At 33.5% G+C, this 8,055-nt stretch overlaps 1 pseudogene; it reads right to left on the bottom strand.

The window, feature by feature from the left end:
* Positions 1-381: 381 nt before the first annotated feature.
* Positions 382-2,173, bottom strand: LOC110716251 (annotated as a pseudogene).
* Positions 2,174-8,055: the final 5,882 nt, after the last annotated feature.

The raw sequence follows: 8,055 nt of genomic DNA, 5'->3' as shown, positions 1-8,055 counted from the left end.
TTACCCTCCTCTTACCACTACTTTACAAGCTAAGCAAGGAAAAGCTGGTAAATAAAAGTTTGATTGAATGTTCTCAAGTTTGTAGCTAGTGTATATGTCAATATGTGTATTTGGAGACATTATAAATTAATTTCTCAAGTTACGCTCTTGAGTGAAGACATACCTAATATTTAAGTGTATTTTATTTCTAACAAAACATTATTGTTTGCACGGCAAGAGGACACTAAGTATAGTGTAGATGAAACAATATTAATTGATTATGTCATAGAACTAAATCAATGAGCCTTTCAAAATTATTTGCAACAAGATCGAGCAACAATAGTGATGTTACACACAAGCAAAACAATAGTGATGTTTACTGAATGGCATCCTGCCTTTTGTTCAGCTGTTCTTATTCAAAAACGAAAACTTTGAAATAATTCTTTTCAATAATCCTCCCACAAAATCATCCTTTACTACTTCTTCCATCATGTTGCCAAAAGTATCAGTATCAGTTGTCCACCTTTGATGATTGAGAATGGTGATTTGCTTCCTTTGCTTTGTTCGAGTTTCCATTGCAGACACAGTAAGAATTCCATAAACATCAATATTGAAATATACATCGAACTTTATTTTGCCTTGTGGTAAGGGTGGAAGATATGAAGTTGTAACCATGTCCAAGAAATTATTATCTTTTACTGTTACTAAAGTACTTTCGCCTTCGAACACTGCGAAGTCTACACTGGTTTGGTTGTCGTATGCAGTTACATAAACCTGTTTTTTCATGGCTGGGATTGCTGTATTCCTCGGAAAAAAAAAAACATCGAAATCACGGTTATTTTTTTTTGCCCTTTATACCAAGAGAAAAAGGTATGACATCGACTAGAACCAATTCTTTACCAACATCACTCAGAATCGCGGCATGTACAGCTGCTCCGTATGCATGCGACGGCCTCATCTGGATTCAAGCTTTTACAGAACACCTTTCCGTCGAAGAAACTCTGTAACAGTTCCTGAACCTTGGGATGCGGGTTGATCCCCCAACAAGGACAATGTCATCTACGTCTTCCTTTTTCACCTTTGCATCGTCTAGGCAGTTTTTAACGGTTTCAACACATTTTATGAACAAGTCCATATTCAACTTCTCAAAATTAGCACGGGTTAAGGTTATTCGAAAATCAATGCCCTCGAAGAGGCAATCGATGTCAACTGTAGTTTGAGGAGCTGATGCTGCTCTTCGCTCTCTCAGCAGCATTTCTTAATCTTCCAAGAGCCCGAGGATTCTTACTGATGTCTTTTTGGTGCTTCCTTTTAAACTCCTTGACCAAGTGACTCAAAATTCTGTTATCGAAATCTCCTCCCCCTAGGTGGGTGTCCGCTTACAGCTTTTACAGTGAATTCACCCTTCTTGATGGCTACTAAGGAAACATCAAATGTCCCACCACCAAGGTCGAATATTAGAACATTGATTGCGCTGCTGAATCTACTAGTAGCCTTTGTGTCGAGACCATAAGCCATGGCAGCAGCTGTTGGCTCGTTGATGATACGAACCACATTAAGTCCTGCAATGTTGCCAGCCTCTATAGTTGCCTCACGCTGGGAATTATTGGAGTCTGCCGGAACAGTGACAATAGCATTCTTTACCGGTGTTCCAAGGAACTCCTTGGCGATTTCTTTCATCTTTATTAGGATCATTGAAGATATCTCCTCGGGTGTGAATACCTTCATTTTGCCCTTATAAATCATCGGCCTATCTTCTTTTCCGGAGTCGTTACCATCTATAACTTTGAAAGGCCATAACTTCATATCGTTTTTTACAGTTTCATCACTGAATCAAATTAACTATCAATAAGCCTCTTTGCATCTGTTAAAAGCCACTATTACTTGATCAAATTTAGAGAATTGAATTTGCATTGACAGAATAACTTTTATAACTGCACAAAGTCCTATTTCGCTAATCCAAATAAAGACCATACATTATTATTAGCCATGTTTTTAGTAATCAATTTGCAAAATCAAAATAATAAAAATACAATATCAACGTGACTATTAATTGAGAAGCGAAAAGAAAGGAATAAACCAAACATGGTATTGGTAGAATTGAAAGAAGCTTGATTCTTAGCAGCTTCACCAGTAAACATCTCAGAATCTGTAAAAGCGACCACGGTGTCGTTCGATTACCCTGATCGTTGAATTATTTTTGTCAATTTTTCCAATAACAAATTGAATTGAATTGAAGATAATATTTTTTTTACTCACTATTTATCGGGATATTAGAAGATATTTTTGTGTTATAAATGACGCTAAAGTATTTTGACAAATACTCCGTATCTCCTAGGAATTGATCGAGGATTTGGATACATCTGACATCTCATTCATTATACTTTTCTTTAATATAATAACTAGTTATTGTTGTTGTATTTAGATTTAAAAATGATAGGAATTGAAGTATATAGATAAACTAATTAGAGTATTCATACAAATTGATCATTGATTGTTTTTTATTTAAAAATAAAAATTGTACTGTCTTTGTTTTAAAATGAACTTTTCACTTTGATCCTATAACTTTTGTCAGCACATTATTCTGCGAGTTAACTATACAAATGGGCTTCCAATAGTTACATTTTTCACCGTTTGAGTACTCCACTTTTTTTTTTTTCACCGTTTAGGTACTCAAGCCCAATTTCCGGCCAAAAAAATTAAATACCCAGAAAGAATTGAGTACCTTGGGTTAACCATTGAGTCCCTTGGGTTAATTTTTAGTTTTTTTTTTTTTTTTTTTTTTTAACTTGTTTAGTTTCTTCAAATTAACATACTTGTACCAAAATTATAATATAAGGTCAGACGCCCCAATTTGTAATAAGAGATCCACAATTTAACGTACAATTTGTACCAAAAAATAGTTTATATACCAAAACTCAATAAGACAAATACATAATAACCAATTAAAAACATTTGTACAGTTATGTCATTAAATCACTATAAAGTTTAAAACGCCGCCACCACCACCAATCCACCTAATAAAACAAGAAAGAAAACTCAACTTCATAAAAAAAGGAATAACGAGTCACAGATCAAGCCGATTCACCGCTACAAGTTATTTATGACACTAATTTTTTAAATCTAGCTGATATTGAATAGTGTAAGATCACCTTAACTATTCAACCTACACAGAGGTCCATGTTAGACCACTTTTAATTTTATTAAGGTGCTTTTAAAATTCTAGCTATTTAGATTTTTTTTTTTAAAAAAATAAATTAAAAACTATAGTTTGAAAAGTACATGTATAGATTTTAGAGTTTTATACAAAGTATATTCTATCTCTATTCATGGTTGAATAATCTCACCCTTGCTAGATCTCGTATATTTTGGCGTATGCACCATGTTTTAGGGTGACTAGGTTACCCTATTTACAGAAACAATGCTATTGTGCTTTTGACTAAATTGTTCATTGGTGCGAATTTTGGATGAATAAAAGTCGTTGTACGTTGGATGGTACGTAAAATTTTTATAACCAGAGTTGAGAACAAATATTTTAACTTGTTTAGTTTCTTCAAACTAACATACTCCGTACTTTGTATTCTGTTTGTATAAAATTCCTTAAACTAAAATTGGTCATAATATTTTTAACTTGTTTAGTTTTTTTTTGTTTTTTTTTTTGAAAATTAAGTACCTAATTTGATGTATTTTTTTATTTTTGATTAAATTTAATTAATATTTAATTACTATAGTTAACGGTGAGTTAGTGGCTAGTTAATTGGCCGGAATTTGGGTTAGAGTACCCAAAGAGTGAAAAAAAATTGAGTACCCAAAGAGTGAAAAATGTAAGAATTGATGGCCTAATTGTGTGGTTAACTCTTATTCTGACCATATATATCTTTAATTGCACATTAATAAAATATATATAAATTTAATATTAAGAAAATACTTATCAACACAAATGAAATAAGACCTAACATGAATAAACTACTATTCCCTCTATTTCAAAAATAAGAGCACCAAAAAAAAAAAAAAACATATACTCCATCCATTTTTAAATATTTGTTCCACTTTTCATTTGCGGCCGTTTTTAAGCACTTGCTCCATTTCCCTATTCGGAAAGATTTTATAATATTTAATTCATTTCTCTCAACTAGTAGGACCCAGTAAAATTATATTTTATCACTTTTAGATTCTCTCTCATCCAATTTACCTTCCTCTAACCCCACTACCTCCAGATTTTATTGCTTTCTCCAATTTCTCCTAAAATTTCGCGCATGAAGAAATGGAGCAAGTATTTGAAAATGGAGGGAGTAGTATTTAAGAAGTACTTCGTATTTTTTTATCAAAACAAAATCCATTGTAATGAACAAAGCTAATTTAAAAATAGGGTAATTTATAGGATTAGGCTATTTACCAAATACGAAGTATAAAATAAATCACATCTAGAGGTGTTAAAACCACACCCGATCTGACCCGATGCGAAAAATATCCAATTTAGATTTGGACTCGCGTGAACATGATAATTTAACATGATTCAACTTTAAAAGTTGACCTGACCTAACCCGATCCAATCCAACTCGATCCAATTGAGTAATTAACACCTCACAGCGCCTCACTCTGTGGTGTTTACCAAAAATCTCACACAGTACGTTTGTGGTACAAAAGTCACATATTTTAAGACCAAAAGATTTATGTACAAAAACCAATATTTTGGTACTTTTTTTTTTTTTTTTTTGGTTGAAAAAAAAAAAAAAAAGTGATTGCTTGGTATTTCACTGTTTGCAATTTTGGTCCTAAAATTATATTTTTCCAAATTTCACTATACACTGATAGGAGCTAGGACTGTAGGAGTTCCCCATATTCGGTAAGGACGCACTTATCTTTCCCATTATACTAACCCTATTTACCTTTTTATCTTTTTTTTTTCTTGTTTTTTTTAATAATTTTTAGATACACTTATTCTGTCTTTGAATAAATGTCTCAATTTGATGGCACACACATTTATCAATGCTTAACTTTGACCACTATTATCTCTAATTATCATTAAGTGTATGTTTGGTTAACAAGAACATACATGAGAACTAATTTTGAGAGTGAAGGATACTCCAGTGGTTAGAGCTTCCTCACGGTTCTAGGTGATCCTAGGACCGATTCTCATTACTTGCCCTGTGGCTCTCTAAACCACCCAAAAAAAAAAAATCATGAGAAGTAATTTTCCTTATATATTTCCTAGAAAATGACCAAAATTTGTTTGGTTAGCACTAAAGGAAATTCAATTCCCACAAATTGACCAAGGAAAGTTAGGTGAATAAATTTTCATGTTTTGTGGAAAATTAAATGTTGTAAAACTTTTAATTTCCCCCAATTTTTTTTAGTGCTAACCAAACAACTACTTAAAATTGTATTTCTCATGAATTTAACTTTCCCAATTTTTTTGTTTAACCAAAACAAGACTTAAGTATAAATTATAAAAAGCTGATCAATGAAAACTATACGTTGAGACGATTTTATCAAGTACACGAAATAGTACTAAAAAGTAGGGTTATTCGCGGTTTGGATCTCAAACCGCACCAAACTGCAAAATTGCGGTTTGTGATTTTTTCAAACCGCACCAACCGCAATTCTATACAAGCTGCACTTTTTGTCAAATGAGACTCAAAGTTGAGTATCTAAACTTAGCAACTTTCTTTTGAAGTTGCTAAATTTAGATACCAACTTATTGGTATCCTTTGCAAAAAATACTCTTTCTCTTAAAAAAAACTCCCTCAAGTGTCACTATTGAAAATGGTCTAACAAATACCTTTATCCTCCTAAAACAGAAACAAAGTGGATAAAGTTTAACGGATTCTTTTATATGGTCAAACCAAACAAATAAAAAGGTAATAGTCAAATAATCCATTTTCCCTCTTATTTGTTTTCTTCTCATTTCGTTTCTATTTTCCGAACCAAACACCTCTACGAGTCTAATAGCAGTCAAAAGATAAGTGACATAAGTCTACAAATCACAAAATTCACACTCTATCTAACATTTTTATGTGTTGATCAATTGACATACAAAAAAAAAAAAAAAATTAGTGAAATGTGACCATAAATTTTCGCGGAGTTCAAAAAGGTAGGAGTAGACAGTAGAGTGAGTAGGACTGATTTCAGAAGCCTAAAGTCATCATCCACTCTATTCAAAATTGAAATATCACTTCAGTCCCTTTCATTATACATCTTCTTCCTCTATTTTAAACCAAAAGAAACCTCTCTAATTTTTAAAAAATGGATCTTCAAACAGAGAAAAAGAGTAAAGAATTATGGCCGGCGATTGGAATTGATCTCGGGACGACATACTCGTGTATAGGAGTATGGCAACCTCAGCACGACCGTGTTGAGATCATCACCAATGACTTGGGCAACCGCACGACGCCGTCTTGAGTGTCTTTCAATCAAAACGACCGTCTTATTGGTGAGGGTGCTAAGAATCAGGCGGCTATGAATCCTGCGAACACCATCTTTGGTTTGTTCTTTTTTTTTTTTTGTATTATCGTGATTAATATTTTGTGTTATTTTGTTAATTGTGGTAAAATAATTGAAGTAATTAATCGATTGTTAGATTATAGATGGGATGATGATGTGAAATGTTCTTTCTCATAATCCATCATCTATAGGTAAATTACATATATGTACTACTAAAAATCATGTTAAATTCATTTTAATATTGAGTATATACTTCCAAAATATATATGGAGTATCTTTTAATTATATTAGTGATACGAGTAATAAAGATAATTGTTGAAGTTATGCATTGAAATTCACTCTATACATGAAATTCACTCTGTATTTTGCTATTGTATGTTAATTTTGTTACCTTCTGTTCTTGGGTGTTAATTTTCAATAATCTTTAGGGTAAATTAATAAATAAGAAATATGAAATTCCATAGAAAATCAATCATGAAATTACTTTTGTACTGTAAAGCATAAAAGAACAGCGGTTGGAACCATTTTTTTTTTTCTGGATAATTAGTTATAATTCTATGATCAGTGGTTACAGGCCCTTACAGGAAAGTTGCTCATTTACACAATTTCTGTTTTATGGTCTTAATGTGTAAATTCCAATCATTTTGTAATTGGTTTTGGACTAAACTAATCTTTTGATTATCTTGGCTGCTTTGAGATTTGTTCTCATTCCTATTTAATTTCTAATTATGTGGTACAAAATGTTACTCCCTCCATCTTTTAAAGTCCGTGTCTTGTTTAGAATTTTTTTATGAAACAAAAAAAGTCAAAGTACGATCAGAAGAACTTTGAGAGACAAAGGGAGTAGATTAAAAAGACATTAAAGTTTGTGACAATGATGAAGTACTCTGTTGTGCGACAGCGGAAGCAAAGGTCGAAAACAAACAAGAAAACAATAAAGAAATTCAATGCAAACAATAAGAACAACACCAAGAATTTACGTGGTTCACTATCGATGTGATAGCTACGTCCACGGGCACCGAGATCGAATGATTTCACTATAAACTGGCAAAGATTACAAAGATTACAATGAAGAACTTAATCACTCAAAGTATTCTCTCTCTTGTGTTTCTCTCTCCGTTACCCTAATAATGATAATAGGAAGTTTATATAGTAGTGATTCCTAATTAAGATATACTTAGGTTACAATATCACAATATGACAAATATTAAATTCGTAATCGCTGAAAAAACCCAGATCGCCCGGTCGGGCGAAGGCCCGCCCGATCGGGCGCGAGAACACGTCTTTTCCAACAACCAAAGTACTCCAAAAAACCCCTTCCGCCCGGTCAGACCGGGCAATGTCCGCCCGGTCGGGCGAAGGCTCGCCCGGTCGGGCGAAAGCTCGCCCGATCGGGCGCGCGAGAGCAGCTTCTTCAACGAATTTGCCAGGCACCTCTTCTTCTTCCGCCCGGTCAGACCGGGCAATGTCCGCCCGATCGGGCGGACAAAGCAACGAAGTACGAGTCACCTAATACTTATCAACAATCTCCACCTTGACGAGAACTCGTAGTCAGCAAACGACCCCATCAAGACATAGTGAAAAACATCTCAAGCCAAACCCGATGCAAGACTCATGCATAAGCCATACATC

The sequence above is a fragment of the Chenopodium quinoa genome, unplaced genomic scaffold (assembly GCF_001683475.1).
Source record: "Chenopodium quinoa cultivar QQ74 unplaced genomic scaffold, ASM168347v1, whole genome shotgun sequence".
Lineage (NCBI taxonomy): Eukaryota > Viridiplantae > Streptophyta > Magnoliopsida > Caryophyllales > Amaranthaceae > Chenopodium > Chenopodium quinoa.
The sequence above is the reverse complement of the archived record's forward strand: the minus strand, read 5'-3'. Positions and strand labels throughout refer to the sequence as shown.